The 18,318-nt window shown below is 41.3% G+C and overlaps 1 protein-coding gene across 1 annotated transcript in view; it reads left to right on the top strand.

The window, feature by feature from the left end:
* The first annotated feature begins 10,055 nt into the window (after positions 1-10,055).
* LOC122561135 (proliferation marker protein Ki-67-like) overlaps positions 10,056-18,318 on the top strand; it is a 41,685-nt gene continuing 33,422 nt past the window's right edge. The window contains exon 1 of the mRNA XM_043712605.1: positions 10,056-10,197. The gene's annotated coding sequence lies outside the window, so the exon portion shown is untranslated. The remainder of the gene's footprint in view (positions 10,198-18,318) is intronic.

Here is an 18,318-nt window from a genome sequence, read left to right as displayed (position 1 = left end):
TTCTTTCTGATGCATATGTTTCTTTAAAATATGTGCCGAAAAGGACAGGAAAAGGAGGATGAAACTCAGTTTCAGGGAGAAGAATCTTGGCCCCTCCAGAACAAGAGAAATTATGGTGTTAAGGATTGGCACTTGACAATAGAACATATTTTTCTCACACACTATAAGCAAACTCCTCTGAAGATCTTATCATGAAAAGATGCTTTATTATTATAAGGATAGTAAGGTAACAGAAACAATTACTAAATGTTTTGAGAAGCTTTGTAGCTCAGGTTGAGGTTCTGGATATAGGTTTGCTCACTGAGCTGAAAGTTTCCACCAACACACTAAAACAGCAGTTATTGAACTTGAAAGATTCTATACAGACAACAAACAAAACTAATGTCATTTACAAAATACCTTGCAAGAACTGTAACAAACACTACATTGGACAAACAGGCAGAAACATCAACTAGCCATAAAAAGACATGACCCATTCTCACCTTACATACAGCTGAGGAAGGACACCACTTCGACTGGGACAACACATCCATCCTAGGACAAGCCAAACAGAGACATGCATGAGAATTGCTAGAAGTATGGCATTCCAACCAGAACTTTATCAACAAACACATTGACTTGGATCCCATTTACCACGCCCTGAGAAAATGAACAGGAAATGACATCAGCACTTGAAAAGACATCACCAACCCAAGGAAACCCAAACACATAAATGGGCCATACCATCAGTGCTTCATCCAGAGACTCACTGATGACATTGCCTAGTATGTCTGAAAATGAACCTTCCAGCTCAGCGAGCAAACCTACATCCACAATCACTAAATCACCACTCTAACGTTTTAGAAATTCACATAATTTTTTTACTGTCAGCTATCAATTATATTCCATATAAGTTATAAAGAACATTTCCTGAACTCAATAAACACAGCAAAAAAACCTTTTCTTCTGTTCCATTTCATTTCAAACAAAATATAAAACTTTGGGTTTAGCTATGGTATTAAATGGTTCTTGCTTACACTAATGCAAAATGTAAAGTGGACTGTGACTGTCACCTTTAGAGTCTCACATCATTTTGCTCTAATATCATATCAGCCTTTTTTCAATATAAACTGCATCTACATAATAAATCTTATGCCTGTATAATTATTACAAGATTGAGGTATTGAAGAGTTGAGATAAATTATAGTGCATTAGTGCTGGAATTTAATGCTGTACATGTGGATAATGTTACTGGGGAGCGGATTGCAGATATGAAATAGAAGGGGAAGTGCACTGATCAATCCATTTGGTGCAGGCATGGGTAGAGAAGCTATTCTTGGAGATTTTCTGGATACTGTTATGGACCAAACCAAACCCTTTAAATATATTCTTAAAATATATTCAGAAGATAGCTTAGACCCGAACTGTTTCTTATTTTAATGGTAAGTATAAGATGTCGTGTTCCAGATGCAATTCGAATGGTCAAACTTCTCAACATTAAGCAAAATGCACTTTACTTTATAACATTACTGTTAAAATACAAACAAAATAAAAATAAATGTCAAGAATTGGCTTAAATGTATCTCTTAAAAAATGCTTAACAAAATAATAGACATATTAACTGCTACTAATTAATTGTTCCAATACAGTATAATCCCATAAACACACCAGCGGCAAAGGCAAATTCAGTAAAACAGGTTGTCTCTCACAAAATTCTAACAACAGGAAAAGAAGCCCCCAGCATTTAGATGTAACAGATAGAGGAAAAATAGCTTCTACATCCAGCTTCAAGACCACAACAGTTGCTACTGAAAATTCAAAACTATAAATCACTGTTCTGTGGGAGTTTGAAACCACCCTTTCCAGCTGCTTCTATTGTTACAACTTTAAAAAAACCCACAAACTGTTTACTTTATTGGATTCAAATAGACAGCTCATCACCTGTGTCTTAAAAACTCTCTTCCCAAAAAAGGACAAAATACATATCTTAAAACCATTGTATCATACAGTACTAACAAAGTGGAATCTGAGGGCCAACTCATTCAGTTCAATAATTGGAGGAGAATAATTGAAGGAAAATAGTATTGATAACCAAGAGAAAGTCCCAAAGAAGCTGTGAGAATGAAGAGGGCTAGCGTGCCTTGGTTATCATCAAAGATAGACTAAATACGAGGGTAAGCTAGCCAGTAACATAAAGGAAGACTGTAAGAGTTTCTTTAGATATATAAAGTGCAAAAGAGAGGCAAAAGTGGATATTGGGCTACTGGAAAATGACACTGGCGAGAAAGTAGTGGAGAACAAGGAAATAGTGGAGGAACTGAATAATTACTTTGAGTCAGTCTTCACAGTAGAAGACACAAGTAATATCCCAAAAATTCACGACAGTGGGAGGACAGAGTTGAGTATGGTGGCCATCACTAAGGAGAAGGAGCCAGAAAAAATGAATGGGCTGATGATGGATAGATCACCTGGACCAGATGGACTACACCCCAGAGTTCTAAGGGAGATAGCTGAAGAGATAGTGGAGGCATTAGTGGTGATCTTTCAGGAATCGCTAGAATCAGGAAGGGTCTCAGAAGCCTGGAAAATCACCAACGTGACATCCCGTTTAAAAATGGAGTAAGGTAAAAGATAGAAAATTTCAGACCAATTAGCCTAACCTTGTTCATGGGTAAGGTCCTGAAATTCATTGTGAAGAATGAGATTTCTGATTACTTGGAAGTATATGGTAAAATATGGCAAAGTCAACATGGTTTCATCAGGGTCATGCCTGACAATTCTTTTAGAATTCTTTGAGGAATTAACAAGCAGATTAGACCAAGGAGAGCCAATGGATGTTACCTACCTGGAATTCAAGAAGGCCTTTAACAAGGTGTTGCATAGGAGGCTACTGAATGGGGATAAAAGTTTCCTTCTCAGGATGGCAGCCAGTGACAAGTGGTGTTGCACAAGACTCAATGTTTGGACCACAACTTTTCACTTTATTTATTAAAGATCTAGATAAAGGGTATTCTAGCTAAGTTTGCAGACAATACAAAGATAGGTAGAGGGATAGGTAGCATTGAGGAGGTGGGAGGCTGCAGAAGGATTTGGACAAGTTAGGAGAGTAAAGGAAAGACCTTTTAGAATGGAGATAAGGAGAAATTCCTTCAGCCAGAGAGTAGTGAATCTATGGAATTCATTGCCACAGAAGGCTGTGGAGGTCAGGTCAGTGCGTATATTTAAGAAAGAAATTGATAGATTCTTGAGGATCAAGAGTTACAGAGAGAAAGTGGGAGAATGGGGTAGACAATCTTATCAGCCATAATTGAATGGTGGAGCAGACTCGATAAGCTGAATGGCCTAATTTCTGCTCCTTTGTCTTATGGTCTTATAGAGGATATATGTTACCTTAATTCAGGTAATTTCAATGTGCTGTGACAGTATTGGAAACCTGATTGGAGAGAATCAAACATGGAGTTAGGAAAAACATAAAACACCAGTTTGAGAGACAACATATTGTACCATGAGACCAGTGGGTGTCTTTGTTGAAGAACATGAGTTTGGAGAGGAATTGAGGAGAGAAGGGAGTGAAATTAGAAAAATAAGTACATTCACAAGTAAGGTAGGGAATTAGAACAAATTTCATACAAAAGATGGGAGAGCTGAGGCACAGGCAGCTGAACAAATGGTCTCAATCTTAGTGACAAAGAGGCTCATAATCTCCCCATAACTGTTAAGAGTTCAGGATGGTGAGTCATCAGAAAGAAATTTCAGAAGAAGGATGTCAGTGGTGGGAAGTACAAGGTGATTAGAAATGTATTGTGTGATTAAGATCACAGGAACTGAGAACCCATGCCAAACGGAAAGAGGTGCCATGAATGCATATCTTGCAATTTATTTGAAGAGAGGGTTTGATGGAAGACAGGAATGTAGTGAGTTCAGATTAGAGAGAATAAGACAAGCAGTCACAGTACGGAGTCTGAGAGGGGAAAGAAATAGGGATACTTTGATGAGAAAATGTTCTGGGTGAGAAAATTACAACCTCAAATGAGCAGGTGATTTTGAGGGGATGAGGGTTGGAGATGATGGTTGGAATAAGATGAGATACTGATAAGAGTTCAAGAAGCAAGGGAACAGACTAAGTTGAGATAGCGTCATAAAGGATACACAATCACCTGTGTTTTAATTACTTACAGTGTGGAAACAGGCCCTTCGGTCCAACCAGTCCACACCTACCATCCGAAGAGTAACCCACCCAGACCCACTTCCCTCTGACTAATGCACCTAACACTATGGGCAATTTAGCATGGCCAATTCACCTAACCTACACATCTTTGGACTGTGGGAGGAAATCAGAGCACCTGGAGGAAACCCATGCAGACACAGGGAGAATGTGCAAACTCCACACAGACAGTTGCCTGAGGCTGAAATCGAACCTGGGACCCTGGTGCTGTGAGGCAGCAGTGCTAACCACTGAGCCACCATCCCACCCCAAATACTTTATATTTTCCATCATCTATCTTTTGGGCAAGACAGGTAATGGAAAATATAAAGTATTAGGAAGGGTGTTTTAGTAAGGGCATGTGTTGTAACCTGTAAACCAAGTTTTCAGTCCATCATAATGTTAGTGCTATCATCAACTGTAAAGTCGTGGATGGGAAGTTCCTTGTTTACAAATGAATGAGCATTCAGGAGACATGCAATGTGGCAGCAATTGTTGATTTGCCACGGAAGGCCTCAGAGTCAGCAGTGGGAAGACAGTGCAGAACATGAAGGTTGGTGTAAGTTGCTTCCCTATAGGCAACTGGGATTTTTAAAAACATCACTAAAAAATGCTACGCCAGCATTTATTGCCCATCTCTGGTTATCCTTGAGAAGGTGGTGGTTAGCTGCCATATGAATTACCGCAGTCTATTTGCTGCAAGTACACCCACAATGCAGTTAGTGTAAGAGTTCCAGTACTTTGATCTAGTTACGCTGGGAGAAGGGATTCATTTCCAAATCTGGACGGTGAGTAGTTTGGATATAAACTTGCTGGTGGTGGGATTTGACAGTGAAGCAGGTGAAGAGGGAGAATGGCGCACTTAGAATCACTACTCACAAATGTAATAAGCCCAGTGATATCTGCATTTGCTGACAGCAGGCAAAGGTGGTTTAGATAACAATGAAGTTCTTCCTTCACTAATTTGTCATTTGCAAACAATTATTCATCTTTCACACCATTCATCTGAGAATTTAGTGTCAGTAGCAGGCAAAGGTCCATCCCTTTAAATTTTGAAGCTAGATCAGTCAGTGCTGAAACTTGCTAGAAATCTAGGTGGGAGATTTGCTTCAGGAGGGTTTAAATTAGTCTGGCAGGGGGATGGGAACCAGAACTACACATCAAATGAGAGGGTAGTTGTTGAATGGGCAGAAATAGAATGCAGAGAGTCTGTCAGAAAGGATACACAATTGATAGGGCAAAAGGACGGGTTAAAGTGTGTCTGTTCCAATGCAAGGAGTGTCAGGAATAACAGTGATGAACTTAGAGCATGGATCAGTACTTGGAACTACGATGCTGTGGTCATAATGGAGACATGGATTTCACAGGGACAGGAATGGTTACTGGATGTTCTAGGATTTAAATCTTTGTAAAAGAACAGGGAGGAGGGTAAAAGAGGAGGGGAAGTAATATTGTTAATTTGACTGTGCATCACATCTGCAGAAAAGGAGGTTGTTGAGGATGGTTTCTCTGCTGAATCAGTATGGGTGGAAGTCATTAGCAGGAAAGGAGCAGTCATTTTATTGGGTGTTTTCTATTGACCCCCCAATGACAGCAGAGAGATGGAAGAACAGATTGGACAGCAGATCTTAGAAAGGTTCAGATGTATAAGAGTTGTTATGGGTGACTTCAACTTCTCCAATATTGATTGAAACCTCCTTTGTGCAGATGGCTAATTTTGTCAAGTGTGTCCAGGAAGGACCCCTGACTAAATATGTAGATAGGCTGACTAGGTGGAGGCCGTATTGGATTTGGTGCTAGGCAACAAGCTAGACCAGGTCTGTCAGTGGAACAGCAATTTAGTGACAATGACCACAACTGCCTTACCTTTACCATAGCCATGGAGAGGGATAGGAACAGACAGTATGGGATGGTATTTAGTTGGGGGAGGGGAAATTATACTACTATTAGACAGGAGCTGTGGGGTATAAATTGGGAACAATAGAGTTATAAGGTCATAGAGATGTTTGTTTTACGGGAAATGCACAACAGAAATGTGGAGGCTGTTGAAGGAGCACTTGTTGCAAGTGTTGGATAACTTTGTCCACTGAGACAGGCAAGGACTGGTAAGGTAGGGGACACTTAGATGTCAAGAGAAGAGGGCAAGCCTCAGAAGCCTTATTGAGTTCTTTGAGGATGTGACGAGACAAGTTAATGAAGGAGAGGATGTAGTATACCTGGATTTCAGTAAGGCATTTGATAAGGTTTCCTATGATAGGCTCATTCAGAAAGTTAGGAAATATGTGATACAGGGAAACTTGGCTGGCCAAAAGAAGACAGCAAGTAGTAGAGGAAGGAAGATATTCTGCCTGGAGGTTGGTGACCCGTGGTGTCCCGCAGGGATCTGTTCTTGGGCCTTTGCTCTTTGTACTTTTTATAAATGGCTTGGATGAAGAAATGGAAGGGTGGGTTATAAGTTTGCCGATGACACAAAGGTTAGTGGTGTTGTAGATATTGTCAAGGGTTGTTGCAGGCGACAACAAGACATTGACAGGATGCAGAGCTGGGCTGAGAAGTGGCAGATGGAGTTTGACCTGGATAAACGCAAAATGATTCATTTTGGAAGGTCAAATTTGAATGCTGAATATAGGGTTAAAGGCAGAATTCTTGGCAGTGTGGAAGAACAGCAGGATCATGGGGTCCACATACATAGATCTCTCAAAGTTGCTACCCAAGTTGATAGGGTTGTTAAGAAGGCGTATGGTGTTTTGGCTTTTGTTAACAGGGGGATTGAGTTTAAGAGCTGTGAGGTTTTGCTGCTACTCTATAAAATCCTGTTTAGACCACACTTGGAATATTGTGTCCAATTCTGGTCACCTCATTATAGGAAGAATGTGGATATGCTTTGGAGAGGGTGCAGAGATTTACCAGGATGCTGTATGGATTGGAGGGTATATCTTATGAAGAGAGGTTGACTAAGCTAAGGCTTTTCACACTGGAGATAAGGAAGAGATGTGATTTGATGGAGGTGTGCAAGGTAATGAGAGGCATACAAGGTCATGAGAGGCATAGATAGATAGCCAGAGACATTTCTCCAGGCAGAAATGGCTATCACGAGGGGGCATAATTTTATGGTGATTGGAGGAGGGTATAGGGCAGATGTCAGAGGTAGGTTCTTTATGCAGAGAGTGGTAGGTGCGTGGAATGCACAGCCAGCCGTGGTAGTAGCGTCAGAGGCATTAGGGACATTTAAGCCACTGCTGGACAAGCACATAGACGGCAGGAAATTGAGCGGTGTGTAAGTTAGGTTGATCTTAGATTAAGATAAATGCTTGGGACAACATTGTGGACCAAAGTTTGTACTTTACAGTTTGATGCTCTAATTCCTTTAATGTTCCTTCCAAATACAATATTTTTATTTTTATAACAAACAAAGAGAACAAATTGAAGAAACACAGCTGGTCTTGGCAGCACTTTTCAAGAGAAAAAGAGTTAACATTTTGAGTTCTGTGTAACAACGGGTTATTGATTTACCAAAGATCCTCAGACAGTTCCTTCCAAACCAACAATCACTTCCATCTAGAAGGACAAAGGCAGCAGATGAACGGGAATACCACCATCTGCAAGTTCCCTTCTAAGGCACTCACCATCCTGACTTGGAAATATGTCAGTGTTCCTCTGGTCGCCAGGTCAAAACCCTGGAAATTCCTCCCTTATGGCATTATGGGCCAACCTACAGCGTGTGGACTGCAGCAATTCAAGAAAGCAGCTGACCACCAATTTCTCAAGGGCAATAAATGCTGGCCAGCTGGCAATGCCCATGTCCTATGAGTGAATGACAAAAAAAAAGCACTACTTTCCTGCTCCTTTCAGTCCTAAAGATTTCATGGGGACCTTGAATTGTTAACTCTATTCCTCTGTCTCCAGATGCTGGCAGACCTGATGAGTTTTTCCAGCACTGTTTTTAATATTTTGCTTTTATTGTAAATTTATGGTATATCTCATGCAGAAAATAATTTCTTAATCTTTATGAAGACTGAATTCTACCACTTGATAAAAAGTGTATCTTGTGTTTTGTGTGCATGATCTCCTTTCCTTTCTTTTCAGATAAAAAGCCTGCCACAGCTCGAAGTCAGAATGGACGCCTCATTTGAAATGTGGATTTCCAGCATTTACTACAGTTGCTTTCAGAAGCACAGACTCTCACTTCTCAGTCGGAAAGGGTGGATCACTGAAGAAGACCTAAACCTAAACATAAACTAAATATAGTACATAGGCAAGACCAATCAAAGGCTACGGCAATGGATGGATGAACACTGCACAACAATCAACGGACAGGAGTGTTCCCTCTCAGTCGAAGAACACTTCAGCAGTCCAAGACATTCGAGCTTGGACCTTCAGGTGACTATCCTCCAAGGCAGACTTTGGGACAGGCAACAACACAAAGTGGCCGAGCAGAGGCTGATAGCCAAGTTCTCTACTCAGGTGAATGGTCTCAACCGGGACCTTTGGTTCATGTCACACCTACTGCACTACACACACACAGACTCCTACAGACCCATACACTCACACAGACTCTCTCTGATACACAAGCTCTCTGATATGTTCACACCCACCCTCTCACAGATGTATATATTCATGATTTGGAGATGCCGGTGTTGGACTGAGGTGTACAAAGTTAAAAATCATATAACACGATGTTATAGCCAACAGATTTATTGGAAACACACTAGCTTTCAGGGCGTCGCTCTGAAAACTAGTGTGCTTCCAATTAAACCTGTTGGACTATAGACTGGTGTTTTGTAGAGTTTTACCATTATATTCATTCACACACATACAGACTCTCCCCCCCCACCCCGCAATGCATGCATACACACATACATACATATAGGTTTGTGGGGTGAATTTGTTCTTGCAGAATTACATTTTATTTTACTCTAAAACTGCATAATTCCATGTAAGATTTTGCATATCCCTTTTTTAGATTAGAATCAGTCTGAACATTATTGCACAGACAGCCTCACACAGGGCCCCTTAAATGCATTATCTAGGCCGAATGGCATCCATTGTTTAAAGTTCACTTGAGAATGTAACTTTAAAAAAGTTCTGGGCTTTACATATTGATGAACTGAAACCAACATTGTCATTGTAAAAGATGAGAGACTTAACAAATCATCCTGTTTTTTTTAATATATAATTTCAGTAACATCACACTGTAAACTTTTACTATAAATTCTGTGCCTTACAATCTTATACTCCGTAACCGCCAGCTGAAGGAGCTGAGCTCCGAAAGCGAATGCTTCCAAATAAACTTGTTGGACTATAACCTGGTGTTTTGTATGATTTTTATCTTTGTACACCCCAGTCCAACACTGGCAACTCCAAATCATAAACCCAAACATGTTTGGGATGGATAACAGTTCGAAGGATTGCCGAGTATTGACTTGTACAGTACTGGCACGGTGTTATGTTAACTCTCGACGTTAAACAGTGAACAGTTGGCAACCATGTCGCGACTGCGCAAGCGCAGTAACGGCGGCAGCCAGAGGCAAACGGCGGGCGAATCCGACCAGGCGGAGAGGTGATTGGTTCGCGTGACGGCGACGCGCGGATCAGCCAATCGGTTCGTTTGGCGCCGGAATTCAATTTTTTTTTGACTGAGAGGAAACGCGCGCGCGCGCGCGGTGGTCGGGGGAAAGAAAGGTCGAAGCTTTTAAAAACGTTTTAAAGGAAGGGGAGCGCGCGCGGGCGCGTGTGTTTATTCAGTCGGAGTGGTGGATGGCGAAGGAGATAGTGATATGATCAATGTGTAAAGGTTAGACTTATTGGGTGGGGGGCAGGACTGGGAAAGGGAAAGGGGCGGTTGAAGGTGTTTGCGATCAGGGTGCGGCCGGTTCGAGCGGGCTCTTTGACGGTTGGGACGCGAAGAGGGACGGCGGCAAGTGCTCGGGGGAAGGAGAGCACAGTGTCGGCTGCACCCCGCGATCAGCCAGAGCCCGGGAGAGGAGGTGGGAAACAAATATAATCGCGGCCAGGTGAGTGGTCGCCAACGGCACCGAATGTTCCTGAGAACTCTCGCAAGGACCGAGAATTGCGGGGAAAGATGTGCAGCAAGACGTTTTGTTTATGGGGATCGTTGTCTCTTTTGTTTGTGTCTGTAATTTCTCCCGACATGTGGTAGTATTTTTTTAAATGTTTGCAGTTGTAATTTTATTTATTTCCTTCTCCGATTGTGATCGGTGCTTAAACGTCTCCTGTTGTTGTGATTTTTTTTTAAAAGTTGTGAACGAGGACCTGGTCGCAGTCTTTGATCTGTAATTTGCTTCGTTTTTCCCTTCTGCCGTGCCCAGAACGTTACAAAGCCGTTCAAGTTTTTGACATTCTCTCATCCCACAACCTATCCCTTCCCAATGTTACTGGGAATTGAATTTTAAAATGTGGAGCTGTCAACCCTCCCCTAGGACTGTAACATTTTAAGGAGATCCGTCTGGGTCTGAGATGATAACGTGTTCAGTTTGAGCTCTGGATAACCGTGTTTGCTTTTTAAAAAATTTCAATCTTCCGGTTCGGGGATTATAGTGTGAGCCCGCTCTTTTTGAGACGCCAGAACTGTACATGTTGTCTATAATAATACCTACCTGCCTGCCCCGATTGGGAAAAGCCTCTGGGGATCACCACCCCATTAGCATCTACACATGTTCATTTTTGATTATTTCTTTTCACTGGTCTCTCCTCTTTCCCCCCACCCGGTAGTTCCAAATCGAAAATACAAGTTTTATGGCTCTTCACTTTAGAATACCCGATCGGTCTCTGAGTCAACCCGTTCATCTCCGGAAGGAACTCCTTAACATATTTGTAACTTGGAAGTTGAGAAGAAAGAGGGTGAACGCAGGCAATAATTCTTTCCACAACAAAATACTTTGATATTTGTTTAAAATAAGGCTCAAGAAAGGGGCGACTTGTATTTTCAATCCATAAATGTTAGTGTCACAGTAAGGAATGGATTGTATAGAAATGATATGCGTACAAACGGTCATCCGAAAAATGCTGACTGTTAGTTCCTCCGTTTTATAAACCTAAGCTGCCGAAACACAGAACTATGCCTGTACCTGTGGATTTTGCAATTCTAATACTCGTCCGACTAGCCTCGCACATTGCACAATCTCCAAGCCTGAACTTTTGAGTTTTATTCACCCCGTGTTCAGAATGTGACATTAGTTCTTAATCTCTCCAGAAGCAATTATCATCTTCTCTGACCTTCTCTAGCCACCTAATTCTCCCAAATCAGAATTTCTGGCTTCTTGCATAACAGATTCCGCTCCCCCCGGCGTTTTTGGTGTCAGTGCAACCTTCACCAGCGCAGACTCTTAAGGTTTGGCTTTTTTTTATCTTAAGCCATTCTGCCATTACTTCTTTCTTAAAGCACTCCTGAAAGCTACTACTGGATTCTGGTTATTGACTCTTAGCTGACTATCTTTAGTGATCAGTATTGTTTTTGACGAGCTTTTGTTTTTTTTTGCTGTGTTAAGGATATATGTTTGTGTTCAAATTAATTGGATTAGCATTCTTCACTTTCATGAACAAAGCAACTCATTCATGATTCTCTGATTCGTATTGTTTTATTATTGTTTTTTGCCAATTTACTGTGTTCCCTATGACAGGAAACAAGAATCTGAGCAGATCTGAACTAAATTGTGAGACAGCAAGATGATATGAAAGCAAATTTAAAAGTCTAAAATGCTGAGGTGGCAAGTGGACTGACTGAATAAAATTAACCCTAAAGCAATGGACAGAATCTTGTGGTCAACCCAATGGTGAATTTGGCAGGTTGTTGGTCATTGAAAAGTACGGGAGAATGATAGTGGGACCCTCCCATCTTTGCTGAAATTAAATCTGGTGTCTGTGGCTGGCACTCCTCTCTCTCCAATGTAAGACCCTTATGTAGGCTAAATGCTTAAATCTGCTGGTGGTAAAACCATGACCCTGCTTGGCTTATATCATGTGAAGAGCGTGAAAAGAAAATCCTAAAGTTTTTGTCTTTGTTCTCATAAAGGACTGGGTGGAGTTAATTCCCTTGTTTAATTATACTCTGTGTAATTTTGGGTTTCAGCATTTGTGAGCCATGCTGTTCTTATTGACATCCCTCTAGTCCCCACCCCAATGATTCACAGCCTGCTATCACTCACCTGTGCCTTATTCCCCCCTCAATCCGAGGCCTTTGCTAAATGTGTTACTGACAGCAGGCACTACCTCACTGGGAGCATCGTTGAGGACCCAAGAGTTGCTAGTCTGCAGCCTTCAGGACTCAATATTGAGTGTAACAGTTTTAGAGCCTGAGCACCTTCTCCCTTGTCCTTAACCCAAACTCCACAGACCAGGCCTTGTCATCACATGAGCTGCCATTGCAACCAACCAACCTATTGTCAACTTCTAATCGTCCTCTTCAGCAGCTATTGATTCCCCCAGACTGACCATTACCCATTCCTTTGCTCAACTGTTGTCTCTCTCTAGGCTTTATTTTCATCTATTTTTACTACTCCACCCCACCTCACCCTCCTATATACTTTTCCTAGCCACATTCCGTTCTGAAGAAGGGTCATTGGGCCTGACACATTGACTCTGCTTTCTCTCCACAGGTGCCACCAGACCTGCTGAGTTTTTCCAGCAATTCTTGTTTTTGCCTATCTGGTTTTTGATATTTCCATCTACAAGATTGTCTGCTGATGGAAAAAGGTCTGCCAGTAGCCTGTCATTTGTCTTGGTGACGCAAAATGTGCTGGGCTTTCCTGTGAAGAAGCAATGTGGGACTCAGGCTGGCAGTCAAAATTTCCATAACCTCCAAAATATTCCATCCTCCATTTTAAATGCGGTGCTTTGCTGCAAGTATTTTGGCAAAAATGAACTGTTAAGAATGTTTTTAATACAGAGGCTTTTTCAAAGGGATGCCAGTTATCAGAATTGTGTGATATGCGTACTTATGGCAAGTTTTATTTTATTTCATCGCATGTGGGTATTACTGGCAGAAGTAACATTTATTGCCTTTGAGAAAGTGACATAAGCTGTCGTCTTGAATCACACAGAAAGCTCATTTTTCAATGCTCTTGCAGCTGTAGCATTTATTTAATAAAAAGTGTTGTATCGAATGTTAATGAAAGGTCTCCACCTGTGGAGAGAGAAACTGTTGATATTTTGAAACAAGTAACTTCTGAACTGAGGTACAAATATGCTGAAAGTGAGGGTCATAGAACTAAAAGAAAGGTCTGTGATCAGATAAAGGGCAGAAAGGATTAATAACACACATTTAAAGGACAAAAGGCAAAGGTCGTGGTAAAGTTATAGCAAATGGGGGAAAAAATGTCCAGTGTAAAAGTTAATGAGACAAGAAGAATCAGCTGTCTGAAAGCAATGATATTGAAAACAGCACAGATTGTCACTTGTAAAAAAGAAAATCAAAATGAGAGTCAGTCCATAGTTTGAAATCGTTGAATTCAGAGAGCTGTAATGATGGGTACTATTTCACCAACTTACTTTGACCTTCACTGGAACATTACAGCAAGTAGAGCGCATAGATATGAGCAAATTGATTAATTCAAGTGCCAAACACTCAGAAGCTTGCCATCGTGCTTGTAAACTCAGAAATGATCTTCCGTAAGGTAGTTACCCAGTCTGCAACTTGTCTCCTCAATGTGAAGGAGACTACATTGTGGGTAGTAAACATGATAACTTTAAATTGAAATAAGCTGATTTACCTGCAAGGAGTGTCTTAACCTTAAACAGCAAGTAGAGAAGAGATAAAAGAATAGATGTAACACTTGAAATTGTGTGAGAAGCATATTGGATCAGTGGACTGGAGTTTTGTGGAGCAAATACAGTCTGCAGGGATAAGGTATGCCTGATGCGGAGAAGTGCTGAGATAGTGAAAATCGCAGAGAATGGTCTTTTTGAATATGATGCTAACAGGATGGAAAGTGAAGATGGGGCTAGAAGTTTCTATCCTGATTCCAGGCGTGAGGGAAAGGGGTAATAGCAGAAGTTAAATTTGAGAAATTATGGGGGATCCTACCAATCAAATGACAGATGCAGGGGAATCCTTGATTGAACAAAAATAGAACTCTTCAGAAGGACTCATGTGCAAGGTTGCATCATCAGAACAGATGTGGAGATGGGAAAAGCTGAAAGAAAGAAATTGAATTCTCATGTGTAGCAATGCATGAGGAAGTTGCTGTAATACTTTGTCAAAGTCTGTCCCAAAAAATGAAATTACAGGGAAAAGAAGTGCTGACTGGCTAAATGAAGTTGAAAGAAGGGTGGAAATTAGAAGCAGGGGTAGGTCATTCAATTCAAATTAGAAGGAGAATTAATTTTTTCCATTCTGGGTAAAAGCAAGAGCATCACAATGTCATCGATGTACTGGAGAAGGAATGGTGGCCAGTGGAGTTTTAAGGATTTATTTTCTGTATATAAATAATAGTCCAAAAATATATAGATTACATTTGACACATTGATAAATAACAATGCTGCATATGAGTACAATATTGAAAAGTTGACAATGCCATTAACTCTTGATGATTCTTGGTCTGAATGCTGTGTTAATTTCTAATTGCTCAGAGTCTTCAAGGCAGAAATGTACAAAAAGCATAGAGTCAGAGATGTACAGCATGGAATCAGACCCTTCGGTCCAACTTTTCCGTGACAACCAGATATCCCAACCTGACTTAGTCCCACTTGCCAGCACCCAGCCCATATCCCTCCAAACCATTCCAATCATATACCATCCAGATGCCTTTTAAATATTGCAATTTTACCAGCCTCCACCACATCCTCTGGCAGCTCATTCCATCTATGCACCATCCTTTGGGTGAAAACGTTGCTCCTTAGGTCTTTTATATCTTTTCCCTCTCATGCTAAACCTATGCCCTCTAGTTCTGGATTCCCCCACCCTGAGGGAGGAAGTCCTTGCCCATCATGATTTTATAAAGCTCTATAAGGTCACCTCATAGTCTCTGACGCTCCAGGGAAAACAGCCCCAGCCTATTCAATCTCCATGTAGCTCAAATCCTCCAACCCTGACAACATCCTTGTAAATCTTTTCTGAACCTTTTCAAGTTTCACAACATTCTTCTGATAGTAAGGAGACTATAATTGCACGCAATATTCCAAAAATAGCCTAACCAATGTCCCGTACAGCTGCAACATGACCTCCCCACTCATATACTCAATGCTGTGACCAATAAAGGAAAGCATACCAAATGCAGCTTTCACTACCCTATCTATCTGCGACTCTACTTTAAGGAACTATGAATTCTCATTACAAGGTCTCTCTGTTCAGCAACACTCTCTAGGACCTTACCATTTAGTATATTAGTCCTGCTAAGATTTACTTTCCCAAAGTACAGCACCTCTCATTTATCTAAATTAAACTCCATTTGCCAATCCTCAGCCCACTGGATCATCTGATCAAGATACCATTGTAATCTGACGTAACTTCTTTGCTGTCCTCTACACCTCCAATTTTGTTGTCATCTGCAAACTTAGACTATACCTCTTATGTTGATATCCAAATCATTTATATAAATGATGAAAAGTAGTGGACCCAGCACCGATCCTTGTGGCATTCCACTGGTCACAGGCCTCCAGTCTGAAACACAGCCCTCCACCATCACCTCTGTCTTCTACGTTTGAGCCAGTTCTGTATCCAAATGGCTAGTTCTCCCGGTATTCAATGAGGTCTAACCTTGCTAATCAGTCTCCCATAGTGAACCTTGTTGAGCTCCTCACTGAAGTCCACATAAATCACATCCACCATTCTGTCTATATCAATTCTTTTTGTTACCTTTTCAAAAAAACTTAATCCTGTTCATGAGACATGATTTTTCCATGCACAAAGCCATGTTGACTATCCCTAATCAGTCCTTGCCTTTCCACATACATGTACATCCTGTCCCTCTGGATTCCCTCAAATAACTTGCCCATCACTGACGTCAGGCTCACCGGTCTGTAGTTCCCTGGCTTGTCCTTACCACCTTTCTTAAATAGTGATACCATATTAGCCAACCTCCAGTCTTCTGGCATCTCACCTGTGACTATCAATGATAAACTATCTCAGCAAGGGGTTCAACAATCACTTCCTCAGCTTCCCACAGAGTTCTGGGGTACACCTGATCAGGTCTGGGGATTTACTCGCTTGATGCATTTCAAGACATCCAACACATCCTCCCCTGTAATATGGACATTTTCCAAGATGTCACCATCTATTTCCCCACATCCTAAATCTTCCATGCCCTTCTCCACAGTATACACTGATGCAAAATACTCGTTTAGTATCTCCCCCATCTCCTGCAGCTCCACTCAAAGGCCGCCTTGCTGATCTTTGAGGGGCCCTATTCTCTCCCTAGTTACCCTTTTGTCATTAATGTATTTACAAAAAAAAATTCGATTCTCCTTAACCATATTTGCCAAAGTTATCTCATGTCCCCTTTTGCCCTCCTGATTTTTCTCTATTAAGTATACTCCTACTGCCTTTATACTCTTCTAGGGATTCATATCATCTCCCCGTCTCGACCTGACATATGCTTCCTTCTTTTTCTTAACTAAATCCTCAATTTCTCGTCATCACATCCCTACACATACCACCCTTTCCTTTTACTCTAACAGGAATATACTGTCTCTGGACTCTCATTGTCTCATTTCTGAAGGCATCCCATTTTCCAGTCGCCCCATTACCTGTCAACATCTGCCCCCAATCAGCTTTTAAAAGTTCTTACCTAGTACTGTCAAAATTAGCCTTCCTCCAACTTAGAACTTCAATTTTTAGATCTGGTTTATCCTTTTCCATCACTATTTTAATACTAATAGAATTATGGTCATTGGCCCCAAAGTATTCCCCCACTGATACCTCAGTCACCTGCCCTGCCTTATTTCCCAATAGTAGGTCCAGCTTTGCAACTTCTCTAGTAGGTGCATCCACATACTTAATCAGAACATTTTCTTGTTCTGAGTAAGTATGTGGAAGTACCTACTAGAGAACACTTAGCAAATTCTCTCCATCTAAACTCTATGGCAGTCCCAGTCTATGTTTGGAAAATTAAAATCCCCTATCATAACCACTCTATTACTCTTACAGATAACTGAGACCTCCTTATAAATTTGTTTCTCAATTTCCTGCTGACTATTAGGGGGTCTATAATACAATCCCAACAAGATGATCATCCCTTTCTTATTTCTAAGTTCCTCCCAAATAACTTCCCTGGATGTATTTCCGGGAATATTCTCTCGAAGTAGCTGTAATGCTATCCCTTATCAAAAACGTCACTCCCCCTCCTCTCTTGCCTCCCTTTCTATCCTTCCTGTAGCATTTGTATCCTGGAACATTAAGCTGCCAGTCCTGTCCATCCCTGAGTCACATTTCTTTAATTGCTATGATATCCCAGTCCCATGTTCCTAATCATGCTCTTGAATGCATCTGCCTTCCTTGTTTGGCCTCTTGCATTGAGGTAAATGCAGTTTAATTTATCAGTCCTACTTTGTTTTCTGATTTGTCTCTGCCTGCCCTGACTGTTTGACTCACTATTTTTCCCAACTGTACCAGTCTCAGATTGATCTCTTTCTTCACTATCTCCCTGGGTCGCAACCCCCTACCTTACTTGTCTAAATCCTCCCGAGCAGATCTAGCAAATCTCCCTGCCAGTATATTAGTCCCTGCCAGTATATTAGTCCCCTTCCAATTCAGGTGCAATCCATCCTTCTTGTATGCTTCTACCCTCAGATGAGATTCCAATGATCCAAAAATGTGAATCCTTCTCCCATATACCAGCTTCTCAGCCATGTGTTCAGCTGCTCTATCCTCCTATTCCTACCCTCACTAACCCCTAGCACCGGGTGTAATCCAGATATTATCAGGAGTAACCCTTGCAGACCTCCTTTTTAAATTCTTGCCTAACTTTCTATATTCTCCCTTTAGAATCTCATCCTTTTCCCTCCTTTGCCATTGGTTCCAATGTGTACAATGACCTCCTGCTGGTCCCTCTTCCCTTTGAGAACATTCTGCACCCTCTCTGAGACATCCTTGACCCTGGCAGCAGGAAGGCCACGCTCCTTTCTGATTTTTTGCTGCTGGCCACAGAAATGTCTGTCTGTACTTCTGACTAGAGTGTTCC

The sequence above is a fragment of the Chiloscyllium plagiosum genome, chromosome 22 (genome assembly GCF_004010195.1).
Source record: "Chiloscyllium plagiosum isolate BGI_BamShark_2017 chromosome 22, ASM401019v2, whole genome shotgun sequence".
NCBI lineage: Eukaryota > Metazoa > Chordata > Chondrichthyes > Orectolobiformes > Hemiscylliidae > Chiloscyllium > Chiloscyllium plagiosum.
Note: the sequence above shows the minus strand (reverse complement) of the source record. Positions and strands in the feature narration are given on the sequence as shown.